General features: G+C 37.7%; 1 long non-coding RNA gene across 1 annotated transcript; it reads right to left on the bottom strand.

Moving 5' to 3' along the window:
* Positions 1-10426: 10426 nt before the first annotated feature.
* Positions 10427-13059, bottom strand: LOC147839554 (uncharacterized). The gene is made up of 3 exons (XR_015519265.1): positions 12885-13059; positions 12135-12747; positions 10427-11074 (listed from the first exon to the last, which is right to left on the bottom strand). It is a non-coding gene; the product is annotated as an uncharacterized LOC147839554 (long non-coding RNA).
* Positions 13060-14097: the final 1038 nt, after the last annotated feature.

Below are 14097 nucleotides of genomic sequence, written 5' to 3'. Positions count from 1 at the left end.
TATACTGGGGTAGACTTCAGTAGGGGTAATGTTCTCAACTTAAGAAATGACCAGATTTTGTTTAGGGTTGTGTGATTAAAATTGATTTATCTTTCTTTACAAAACATCTGGTTTTAGGGTTAAGTTTGAGGGAAGGTTGTTATTTACAATTAGGTTTGACTTAAGGGTAGACATGGTTTAGTCAATTTTTCTTCAATACTTTAAGAAATGATTTGTTGCTCTGAGAAGTTTTAGGATTGGTTAAGAAACCCTTGTAGTTAGTATAAGGTGCAAGACAGCGGTATATTTTTGTCTACAAAAAAGTAGATGAAGAAGATTCAAACTGCTGGTTAAGACCATGCAAGAAAGAACTGAACATTGAACAATCTTGGTGAAAGATCCATCATTGGTGTGTGGATGGGAATAAAATGATGATTCAAGTGACATAGTATCCAAGTAGATGACATCGATCCAAGATAAGGCTAGTGTTCGAAAAGAGAGAGGAGAGAATAAAAAAAGGATGGTTAAACTGTTAAGAATTTTCAAAGATTGCACTAAGGAAATCCAGATGACCAAGATGTTGATACTTATGAAACCATGATGCATATGAAAGATCCAATAGATGATCTGACAATAAAATATCCATATAATCAAACTCCTTTTGGTTGGGTTAGAGCAGTTTCAATTTATAAAACGTATGAACATGATCCAAATACATGCCAAGCTTACTGTTGTTTAGGGGTGGGGGTTGGTTAGGGCTGTATCATCCACATTAAATTTAGTTACTACCAATGTTAGGTCATATTTGCTGCTATTTTTCTACTTGACAGTTCGGAATGAGGAACCTAAGGATGTTTGGCCTTTTTAGGCCATGCACTCCCAGCCTTTCTGGCCTTCAGGTTCACACACCAGTCTTCAGTCCATCCCCACAGTCCATATGGGACAGTACAGAGGTGAGCAAAGAGTTAGGTTTAATCTTTAAGTTAAGATTAAATTGCCATTTTTTCCTCCCCTTTCTATAGATCAAAGCTTCATCTAAACTCATTTAAAAAGCAAAGAATAAAAGAAACCCTTGTCGTTACGTGTAGGGGTCAGGGCAATATTCCAGTCCAGAAAAAGTAGATTCACTATTCAAAATGCTGGGTATTTAAGATGATCAAAGAATAGTTTGATTGTTTAATTAATCCCTACTTATAGAAGGTTCCTAAAAATTTGCAATAGCAGTCACTTAGTCTCTTTAAAAAAAATGCTTAATGCTAAATTAGAAAAAACAGGTTTTAAAGAGTCTAATATTCTATCAAAGATGCTATAAAAAGGTCATCTGCTTAACTTTTCTTTTAACAAAGAAATGACTGCTTTCCCACTATGGTGCCAAACTGTTGTACGAACCCTTCAGTACAGTTAGTGGTTTCTCCACTGAGCCTGAAACCATGTAGCACGATTACAAACTGTTCTCAGCCTGGAATTCTAAGCATGGTTAGACAACCGTGCTAACTGTGCTGATAGATTATGCGTGTTGATGTCAGGGCTCTGTTACCAAGCTACCACAGCTGGCTCAGAAGCATGCTAACCAGACATCCAAGTAAACACTTCATTTAATTCAAGAAAATTATACAAGTCAGACAATAGTTTAAGGGTTTAAACCATAGAGCAGTCTCTGGAAGAGAAGTGAATTACTCATAACTCAGTTATTTCATTGACTTATTTTATACATTGTTTATTTTATCCAACCAGTCATCTAAAATAATGAAAGCCTATTTTATAAATGACAATATTTTAATAATTTGATTGACATTAAGCAATTGAGACCTTTCATTCGCCTGACTAATGCAAGTTTATTGCATGCAGCATTGTATTTGGTAGCCCAAATCTCGCTCTGATCCAGGAGAGAATTAAACCAATGACTACATGCACAGACTTTTTCCTGCTGCGCATCGAATAAGCAAATAAGAAATGCGTATCAAAGCCTATGGTAGAAAGTCAACTTTCAATAATTAAACACTGCCGTCCAAGGTACTGTTGTATGATTTCTTAGTCTATATATCCTCTAATAAACAAGTCAAATGAATGAATTAAAACCAAGTTGGTATTGCTCTTAAAAATCACTAGGTTTTGACATGTTAATGAGCAATTTTCAGCAGTAGGCCATTATGATTCAGTTATACACGAGTTTGACATTTATGGGGCTGTGTAATGTTTGTGTTGTTTTGTTCCCTGATCTTTAATATATACTGGGTACCCATGCAAAAATTTTCTAAAAATGTCAAGCTGATAAATAGTGCTTTAAATCCTGATGCATTTTCACATTTGTTTATTTCACCTGCTGCATTCATTATTTAATGTTTGAATACTTAACAGCCATTGTTTAAAACGGGTGTCAAACTCAATTCCAAAAGGGCCGCAGCTCTGCACAGTTCAGTTCCAACCCTAATTAAACACCTGAGGCCTGTTTCAGTAAGGAGGTTCAAACAACTCAGTTTAAACTTGAACTCTGAGTTTTTAATCTCTCGGTAAATCAACTCTGAGTTTTCGGTTTCAGAACAGCTGATCTGAGTTGGGTCAATCAACTTCGAGTAGACAAACTCCGAGTTAAGCGCGCACACCGTGACTTTAAAAAGGCATTATCAATGGAGCGCAGATATTACGAGTGACTGGCAATATCTTATAAAAGAGATCACCATTTCTTTCTCCAGCTGAACTTGATGTTCTCATGCAAAGTTATAGCAAATATGAGTGTATATATTTGAAAAGCAGCAACCATCAGTGAAGAAGTGACAGTTAGCGTGGGAAAACAGCTGCTCAAGTTAATGCCTAATTTCACTTTAAGTATTTAAATATTTAAGTAATAAAATAATGAAGTTTGTGACATTTATATATTTTTTTCTAAACTTTTTTATATATTTATTAGTTTTAAATGATTTAACAGTGCACTTGTGTCTGCCTTTTTTATTGATCAAGTGATAGGTTAATATAACATTTAGAAGGTAAGCAGTACTAAAAATAATTTAGAAAGAATAATCCCATTAATCTAGTTACATGCATGTCGAAGGTGAATTTAATTTAATTATTTATTAAAAAAAAGGATAAGCCATTCTAGTACAGTTCTTCTGTGACAAAAATGTAGGCAATAGCTATTTTCCATCCAAATATATTACATAAGTTTGTGCAAAACTGGAATATTGCATAGAAGATGCAAATAAAATTCCATCCAACGAGTCAGAGAAAAAAATGGTCACTTCCTGATTAAACTGGCACCAAATATCAACAGTAAAAACAGAATTTACTGTGGTAGAAGCTGCGTCAATTAATTCTTTATTTAGCCTAATTAATGTACTTGCGTCAGAAGACAATGCTGAAACACAATGAACACGTGGGGGCGTCTGAAGCCATGAGACGCGGAGACTCTTGACACGCACCAGACGTTCGGAGGTAATTAATAATATACACTAATACTGAAACAGTTAAGGCATTTTAGAATGACTAACACAATATTTAAGACATGTTACAGTGTGCCCAGCCTGCTGTTTGTCCATTCACACACACATTTTCATTATCATATCATCATGATCTTTTTTTTAATGTACATACTGTAATTTGTTCAGTAAAAGTGTTTCCATCGTAGTTTATGCGCACATTTGATCGAATAAAAGTTTATGCTACTCAGTTATGCGCGTTTTTTATGCATATTTTAAAAAGTTATGTGCATCATGACGTTTATCAATCGTTTTTATGCACGTATCCAAAATGAGCATTAAAATAGGTGGGTGGAAACGTAAGGCTAAGGCGAGAAATACCGCTTCATCTTTAAAAAAAGGGGAGGAGACCAACAGAAACGGAGTTTAGAGAATGAAACCTGCTTCTGACCAGGTTAGATTCACAGAGTAAGTTACCACAGTAACTGACTCTGAGTTAAAGTTACCTCTCTTTCAGAAACAGGCTTGACTTACCCTGCTTTCTCCAGTTTAACAAACCTGCCATTTTTAAACGGAAAACCCAGAGTTTCTCTCATTTCAGGGTTAAAATACTCTGAGTTTTCAGTTAACCTCCTTTCTGAAACAGGCCCCCGATCAAACTAATTGAGTCCTTCAGGCTTGTTTGAAACCTACAGGTAAGTGTGTTGGAGCAGGGTTGGAACTAAACTGTGGAGGGCTTCAGCCCTCCAGGAATCTAGTTGACACCCCTGGTTTAAAGGGTTATATTTTACCATCAAAATGTATAATCAACTTATAGATTGTAAAAATTAAAGTGCCATTAGTTCAAGTGCCCGCTCACTTTTGACAAGGCCCATCCAAAATATATTTCTACTATTGTAATACAAATGCACTAGTTGCATTATCATAGTTTAATTTTATGTTAAGTTCAGAAATCTTAAATACTTATTCCCCCTGCAAACATTTTCAATTGTTACATGTCATTTCCCCTCCAAATTAAATTTAGCCAGAGGCGTGCAACATATGACCTCTAAAAAAGGTGCTGTAACATGTACCTATATGCAGCACCACAATATGAGCGGCATAGCAGTGTTTATTCACTTGGTTGCTTTTGTTTTTATTAACTTGAAAGTTTCAGCTATTAAGTTTAATTGAACAGGGAGCGGTTTACATTGAATTAAAGGCAACTACTGATGTGTTGTGTAAGGTTTCAAAGAGCTGTTGCAGCATGAGTGGAAAATAAAACTGTATTAGTGCTGCCTGGTCTAACAATAGTTTTAAAAGGGTTTAAACCATAGAGCAGTCTCTGGAAGAGAAGTAATAACTCTGTTATTTCATGGACTTATTTTATACATGGTTTATTTTCTAACCAGTCATCTAAAATATTGAAATAGCCTATTATTTTATTAATGGTGAGTTTAATAATTTGATTGACATCCTGAGCATTAAGACCTTTAATTCACTTGACTGACGCAAGTTTTTTGCACGCAGCACTGTATTTGGTAGCACAAATCTCGCTCTGATCCAGGAGAGAATTAAACCAATGACTACATGCACTGAGACTTTCCTACTGCGCATCGAATAAAGCAAATAAAAATGCTTATCATCGAAGCCTATGGTAGAAAGTCAATTTTCAATATTTCTTTTTTTACTTTGCTCTAAAGCTTTAGTGGCACTGCTGTCCAAGGTACTGTTGTGTGATGTCTTAGTCTATATATGCTCTAATAAACTAGTCACATCAATTAATTTAATAAATGTCGGCATTGCACTCAAAATAATCACTAGGTTTTGACATGTTAATAAATTCAGCATTTCAGCAGTAGGCCATTATGATTCAGTTATACACAAGTTTGACATTTATGGGGCTGTGTAACGCTTTTGTTTTTTTCCTGATCTTTAATATATACTGGGTACCCATGCAAAAATTTTCTAAAAATGTCAAGCTGATAAATAGTGCTTTAAATCCTGATGCATTTTCACATTTGTTTATTTCACCTGCTGCATTCATTATTTAATGTTTGAATACTTAACAGCCATTGTTTAAAACGGGTGTCAAACTCAATTCCAAAAGGGCCGCAGCTCTGCACAGTTTAGTTCCAACCCTAATTAAACACCTGATGAAACTAATTGAGTCCTTCAGGCTTGTTTGAAACCTACAGGTAAGTGTGTTGGAGCAGGGTTGGACCTAAACTGTGCAGGGCTTCAGCCCTCCAGGAGTTTAGTTTGACACCTCTGGTTTAAAGGGTTATATTTTACCATCAATATGTAGCACGTTATATAATCAACTTACAGATTGTAAAAATTAAAGTTGAGTGCCATTAGTTCAAGTGCCCGCTCACTTTTGACAAGGCCCGTCCAAAATATATTTCTGCTATTATAATACAAATGCACTAGTTGCATCAGTTTAATTTTATGTCATATTCAGAGATCTTAAACATTTATTCCCCCTGCAAACATTTTCAATCGTTACATTGTCATTTCCCCTCCAAATTAAATTTAGCCAGAGGCGTGCAACATACGACCTCTAAAAAAGGTGCTGTAACATTACCTATATGCAGCACCACAATATGAGCAGCATAGCAGTGTTTATTCACTTGGTTGCTTTTGTTTTTATTAACTTGAATGTGTTTTAGCTATTGAGTTTAATTGAACAAAGGGAGCGGTTTACATTTCATTAAAGGCAACTACTGATGGGTTGTGTAATGTTTCAAAGAGCTGTTGCAGCATGAGTGGAAAATAAAACTGTATTAGTGCTGCCTGGCCCAGTTTGGCACAAAATTGAGCAGTTCCATTTAGAGAACGATTCAGCGATTGGAAAAGCAGCTAAAGTTTATGAAAAATTTTAATCTGGATGTAGAGAATCTCATAGCACAGAAACAGCACTCCTAAAGACGCATTTATACTGCTGCATCAAGCACACAAGTATGCTTCAGCACAACCTGTGCATGGTTAGAGCCCTTGCTGTGGCAGTCAGACACTGATGCACACCTCAATGACTAGAGCAAGCTGTGATTGGTCACCTTTGTAGAGCTGACAATTGTGCCCTAACCTAGTCCTCATCTTCAGTCAGTAATTTGGGGGCTATTTCTGACAGCAACCTGTGTAAGGCCAGATTAAGCATCTGTAAAACTCAATTTCTTCATCTTTGTTGCCAAACTTTGACGAGCGATCAATAACTGATGCAGAAAAGCTTATTCATGCTTTCATGACCTCTCGGTTAGACTACTGTAATGAGTTACTAGGCGGATGCCCTGCTGGCCTCACTAACAAACTGCAGCTGGTTCAAAATGCAGCTGCTAGAGTGCTTTCTAGAACTAAGAAATCACATTACTCTAGTTCTTTCATCAGTGCATTGACTCCCTATTAAATATTTAATTTACAATGTTATTGTTTACCTACAAAGCCCTCAATGCCTTAGCTGCTCAGTATTTGAGGGAGCTCCTGGTGTATTAGAGCATGAGATTAATTCTTTTAAGACCCTATAGTGACCCACGAGTCTACATATTGATCCTGAAGGGTCAGTCTGTACACCAGCCGCTGACCTCTCCCATCTGCAGCTTCTCCACAATGGATGTCCACCATTCTCCAGCATCCGGTGCCTAGACTGCAGCTCTGTACAGGAAGTTTGGCCAGAGGAGAAATGGTCATGCCCAACTGAGCCTGGTTTGAGGTTATTTTTCCCCTTCACTTTGGTTGGTTGGCAAACTGGCTCGCTTGGTTTGGGGCTTGTGTAGTTGAGCATGGATGGAGTTTTCATTGTTTTGACTTTCAGCAGTAAAAATTAAACACCGAAAATAATCTCTGAAAACTGAGCTGATTTAAACCTCATACCTGATGCGAAAATAAAGCATGCACATCCTCAAAGATCCTTAGCCCAAACAGTTGTAATAGAAGTTTATATGAATGTTCAAGAAAATGAAGCAGATAAGGGAGATTCCACTGAAGGAAGAATTCATTTATGCAATGAGTGAATAGGTCATTGAGAGATTACCAAGGTAACCCATATGCCCAGAGCACTGAGCTGCCCAAAGAGGTGATTTATTGTGAATAAACCTCAAAGTAGCTGGCTGGCAAATTATATTGAGTTTTAAGGTTCTGGACAGATTTTAAACCAGTCATCAGAAATATCTCCCAAAGGGTTAACTTTATTATGAGACCACTGCAAATGACTTTGAGTACTGTCTGACAAATACATTTTGGAAATAGGTGTACGGTCTATGCCATTGTGTAGTTGTGAACTTCTACAAATCACGCTATGTGGAGAGAGAAAAAAAATTTAAAAAAAGTTCACAATAGAAGCAAACTGATTTTCATTGCTTAAGTGAAAGCCTTAAAGTGAGCGCTTTTGTATTTGAAAGGATTCACTACCAAAAGGAATTCTTGATACTTGAGAGATGTTTTCATTTAAATTTGAGATTTTTGAAGAGGAAACTGGAACTGGTAAAGTTGAAATATTTATAGGTGAAGGTCAAACTATTCCCATGAAATTGAGATTGTAAAAGTTTAGTGTGGTTACTTTCACTGAGGTTCTGGGGTTAGATGTTCTAAGAGTTACAGAAGATCATATTTTTGAAACATCCATATACACTACAGATGTTCTGGAGAAGGCATGTAGGGTTTTTTTCTGAAAAGTTCTGGGTTACAAGTTTTAGAAGAATAAACATTTTAAATCTTCCCATGGAGTTTATAAACAAATTTGAATTCTAAATTTATATTAAATCTTTCCATGGAAATAATGGATCTTAAAGAGGGAAAATCTGGTCATTCTGAAAAGTTGTAAGTTATAATTTGAGATTTGGTGTTTTAAAGTGTCCCTATGAAAGTTCTAATCTTACTCCTTAACCTTAATCCTAGTAAAATCTGAGGTAACAAGTCTTCAGTAGATATCGTTTGAATTGATGATTTTTTGAAAAGTTCTCGAAATGACTGGTGTAGGTGGTGTTGGTGCACAATGTGCTGTTGTGTGGAGGTGCTAATCACCAGTAGAAGACTGGGCTTCATTTAAGGCCTGTTCGCCCCCGGCCACCTTCCCTGCGTGCTGTCCAAGTGGACCCAGGGGGGCTGAATACTTACCACTCCCCCAAGTGACCTTTTGTTAACACCGCAAGGTTGCCCAGATCACCCGAGAAGAGTCTGAAGAGGTTTCTCTATGGGGCCTACTCTGGCTAATCCAGAGACCAGGCTCCCCAGGACCCCAGATATCTCCAGGGAACAGGAGAGCCCTTGCCCAAATCAGCTGAATCCAACAGGTAGATTCAGGAGTATAAGTTGGCCATGAACTGGTCATTGCCTTCTCCTCACTCCCTGCTGATTTTCTCTAGAATACTTCCAGTCAACATCCAAGAAGTTCCATAAATTCAAGATGACCAAAAAACTCGCCCAGATGTGACTAAAAGTATTCAAAGAGATAATCCTGATCTCCAACTACTTACTAGAAGTGAAAAATTTGAGAGGTCAGGTCGAGGTTCAGTCTGGCGGATATATCTCTGTAGATATACCATTCTTCTACCAGAAATCTCCCCTAAGGCAATGCAAGAACCAAGCAGACATTATCCTTATCAGGGATAACCGTTGGGAGCATTACCCTGAAGAACAGGAGACCCTTGGCCAATGACCAGGTGTTGAGACACAGCATTTCGGCAATGGTGATGACCATTTGTTTGTTTGTGTTTTTCTTTGTTCTTGTTTGTATGTTTTTATTCAGAATTTGATTATCTGATGTCTAGGTTGTTTTGCCATACTTTGATTATCATATTTAAGGTTATAAAGCCCTTTAAAATCGTGTTTTATTAGAGAATAGACCATATGCAAATGACTCATTAGTATTCGTGTTTTTAGACCAATCCTGTGTGTCCTCAGCTGAGTGTGCTTTCGGTCAGGTTTAATCCTTTATATCTCGGCCGTTTTTTAATGTTTTGGTTTATTTTTTTCTGCATTTTAATTGGTATATTGTGTAGAATAAGTGCTGAGCAAATAAACTGTCATTACTAATCAAAAATATTTCTGTGAGGTTACCATTTATGAGGAGTACAGCTGATTTAGTGTGGTAATTCACAATCTGTTTACACAGATTAATGTCTCCTGTCAGGCAAACTGATTCATGCAGTTTAATGGAGATGATTTTAATAACACTCACACACACTTTTCAGATGTGTGATTCAATTAACATGAATCAAAAGTGAACAAACAACGCACATAACAAAATAGAGAAACAGAAGCAATCTAGCAATGAAAACTTAAGATCAGCCTGGCAAGGAGTGAACACAATGGTTGGGAGTAAAGAAGATAGAGGGGGCAATAAACCCAATTTAAATGGTTTTAGTTCTGTGAGAGAATTTGCTGAGGAATCAAATACATTTTATTTAAGGTTTGATGAGGGTGATTTTAAGTCAGAAAATGACATTTTAAAACACCTGTCATGTAGTAAATCCGTAAACATTAGTAGGACTCAGGTCAAAGACCTCTTTCAGAGAATTAATACTAAAAAAAGCCCGGGCCCAGATAATATTGGTGGTAGGGTGCTACATACATGTGCTGAACAACTTTCTGAAATATTTCATTGCATTTCTTCAGTCTCTTACGTTGCAAAGAGTTCCTGAAATCTGGAAGAAATCTGTTCCTATAGCCAAAACTAAGTTTCTGCGGGAGTTAAATGATTTTAGACCTGTTGCCCTTACTTCATTAGTTATGAAGTGTTTCGAGAGAATTATTAAAGGTAAGATCTTATTGTATTCAAAGGATAAATTTGATCCTTTGCAGTTTGCATTTAGGCAGAGCAGGGGAGTTGAAGATGTTAATCTTCCACTGTTAAATTACCCGTTTAATCACCTGGAAAAGCCCAAGACCCATGCCAGATTGTTGTTTCCCTAAACGGAAAAATAAAGTTGAGTCTGAGTCATCTTATCGACATTCTGACCACTGCACGTACACACACACACACACACACACACACACACACACACACACACACACACACACACACACACACACACACACACACAGCAGATCATCAGCTATACATTCATTACATCTGGAGTGATTTTACTCCTGCCAGTCATTGTGCTTGAACATGCTGAGTCGCTGTACACAAGGCTGCATTAATCATAAATAATCATAAATAAATGAACTACATTCAATATAACACTGACATCATATAGAAAAGATCAGCAGCTCCTCAAGAACATCAGCAGAGTCAGAACACAGAATACAGCACGGCGTGAAGAACAGAAGAACACTACAGAAGAACACATGAGGAGAACTCAGCGACCGGGCCATCCTGCTGCTGCTGCGTGTGTGCGTGCAGGCGTGAGTGAGTGTGTGTGTGTGTGTGTGCATGTCTTTGTGTCTGTGCGTGTCGTGCCTACACACGTGTCTGTGTGCATGCATGTGTGTGTTACAGACACAGATAGAGAGTAAAGCAGAACATCAGAGGCAGAACAGGGGAAGGTCTGAGCGCGTCTGATTGGCTTCGTCCATTTAGCCAGATTACTTTTTTAATAGTGGGGGTGTCTTGAGGGCGGAGCCAGTCGTTGGGGCGGGGTCTGCCATGTGGACGGAGTGAACAGGAGTATTTCTGGGTGGAGAGAATGAAGTGTATCCTGGCCAATCATCACTGAACCGCTCGCTAGCTCCACCCCCTGAGCCACTGCCGGGCTCCAGCTGACCTGCGCGCACACACACACACACACACACACACACACACACACACACACACACACACACACACACACACACACACACACACACACACACACACACACACACAGGTAATGATTGTGCTCAGCAGTAATTAAGTAGCAAGCATTCATACATGTTGATATATATCCATTTCAGATTTAACTATGGGGGTAAAAGAGAGATAAGCATACATATACAGTGCTCAGCATAAATGAGTACAGCCACGTTTAAACATGAATCCCAAACAGTTTTATTTAACAGTTATATTCATTAAAATAATAGTTTGTTCACAAAACATCTGTCGGTTTAAAAAGATAAAATATTTAAATTCAAATGAGATATTGCAAAAAATAATAATAATAATAAATTACTGACTAAAAAAAGGTGGTTAGTTCTGCTGTGGCGATCCCAGATTAATAAAGGGAAAAAGCCGGAAAAAAAATAAATGAATAAATGAATGACAAACTAAAAATGTCAACAATTTAATATTTTTTTAGATTATATTAGCTTCATTTGTTAGAATTATACAATATTTATATGATGAAACATCAATAATTATATTTATTACACTCAATTAGACAGAAAAAACAAATGAAAATTATGTATAAATGATCATATAGATGAAGATTAAATAAGCATTATGAAATTAACTAAACAGATAAAACAGATCTGCAATATTAGCTAAGCGTTTGCAATAATCTTCATGATAAATTCATTAGCAGCACGAATGTTCACTGGTTACATAAAGAAGCGAGTGATTCCAAGCATGAATTTGGCATTTTACATAAACATTTACAACATGTTGGCTTTTACAGTTTTGGCCAGAGTTGGATGCATTTACATGTATTAAGCAGCAGGGGTCGCCAGCGGGTGGCATTTCATACAAACACTTAAAATCAGCTGGTGGTTTTGCAAAGAAGTTATTGGATCAATTTATTCGATGCTTTGGAGAGCTTAGTTTCTTCCATCTCTGGGGGAAATTTCACAATATTCAACAGCCATGTAAACATATTAAGGCTATTTAGTAAAAACGAAATAAATAAAAACCTTTATTTGGTCTCTTCCACTTCCCATGATGCACCACAGCACAGGTACAAAAGGTCACTCCTGATGTTGCTCTGGTTTCACCACTGCTTCCAGAAACTTCTCAGAGGATCCTTCAAAGGACATGTTGATTGATTTGAGTGAGTCATGAACATCAGCAGAGTCAGAACACAGGGAACAGCACCGCTCGAAGAACAGAAGAACACTACAGAAGATCACTTGAGAATGCAGTGATCGGGCCATCCTGCTGCTGCTGCTGGTGTGTGTGTGTGCGTACGTGTGTGTGTGTGTGTGTGTGTGTGTGTGTGTGTGTGTGTGTGTGTGTGTGTGTGTGTGTGTGTGCGCTACAGACACAGAGAGTAAAGCAAAACATCAGAGGCAGAACAGGGGAAGGTCTGAGCACGTCTGATTGGCTTCATCCATTTAGACTGTTTTGCTTTATTAGTTGGCGTGTCTTGAGGGCGGAGTCTGTAATTTGGGCGGGGTCTGCCACATGGGTGGGGTGGCTTGTCCACAGGAGTATTTCTGAGTAGAGAGAATGAAGTGTATCCAGGCCAATCATCACTGAACAGCTCGCTAGCTCCACCCCTTGAGCCACTGCCGGGCTCCAGATCACCTGCGCGCACGCGCGCGCACACACACACACACACACACACACACACACACACACACACACACACACACACACAGGTGATGGTTGTGCTCAGCATTAATAACAACAAGTGTGTGAAACTCCTTAAACATAGAGCTCACCGTCTGTGAAGTGTGAGTCTCGTCTGCACTCTGCAAAGTAGAATGTGTGTACGGCTGTGGACAGCTCCATTATAAGCTGCTGTGTGCAAGCATCTGGCCAAGAGACGTCCAGCTCCGGGTTACTAAGCTGCTTCAGCAGACCGTCAGCAGTGACCGCCGGCAGGTACCTGCACACACACACAAACCTTCAGAGTCTAGCACAATCACTCACACACACACACACACACACACACACACCTGCAGAGTCACGCACGCACGCACACGTACGTAGAAGTGGCGCAGGTCTGTGAGCAGCGAGTGTGTTGTAGGTCAGTTTAAATAACTTATATCTCTGTTGTTTTTTAATATTTTGTTTTCTTTTTTTCGGCATTTAAATCTGTATATTATGTAGAAAAAGTGTTGAACATAAAAACTGTCATTACTAATAAAAATGTTTTTATGGGGTTACCGTCTTTGAGGAGTAGAGCTGATTTAGTGGGGTCTCTTACAATCGTCTCAGTATTCAAATAGTATATCAATTCTCTTCTTGCTAATTGGTTGGCAAATGCAAATGCAAATCTTGAAGATATATCAGCAGTGATGATGAGACCCTCTTCTCAATCATCTGTAATGTCATGCATGATTCAATAAATGATGTTTAAATGCAAGTGGATAACTTCAATGAGTAAATTTCTGTGCAATTGAGAATTGATCTTCTCTGAGAGATGCACCAAAACAGAATACTGAATTAAGCTTTTGAGGCTATTTTAATAGAGATTAACTTTGACTCATTTGCATGAAAGCAGATTAAGTTAAGCTGAATTAAGATACTATAGAGGTTTATTCTCTGCAGCTATACTAAGTTCCAGAGCAGATTAATCCTAGTGATTTATATGTTAGTTTTATTGTCAATGCTACTTGAAATTACAGTAATTTACAGTCACTCCTTGTTATTGGCTATTTACATATATTTTCCAACTATTAGCATTAAAAAATAAGTAGGTTTAATTTAAGTAGCAAGCACTGATACATATGACAATAACTCATATTTTTACAGTACTGTGACGGTTGGGTTTAGCATTTGAGTAGACGGTATTAAAATACAATAAATTAGGAATTTCATTAATAGTATAAATTCTTGTCAACTTCTGACCACAACCATGTCTGATCTAGCAACAACCCTGTTTTATGACCAAAACAAGACATATTCATTCACAAATAGTGTTTATTCTGA

The sequence above is a fragment of the Danio rerio genome, chromosome 20, assembly GCF_052040795.2.
Source record: "Danio rerio strain M-AB ecotype USA chromosome 20, GRCz13ab, whole genome shotgun sequence".
Taxonomy (NCBI): domain Eukaryota; kingdom Metazoa; phylum Chordata; class Actinopteri; order Cypriniformes; family Danionidae; genus Danio; species Danio rerio.
Note: the sequence above shows the minus strand (reverse complement) of the source record. Positions and strands in the feature narration are given on the sequence as shown.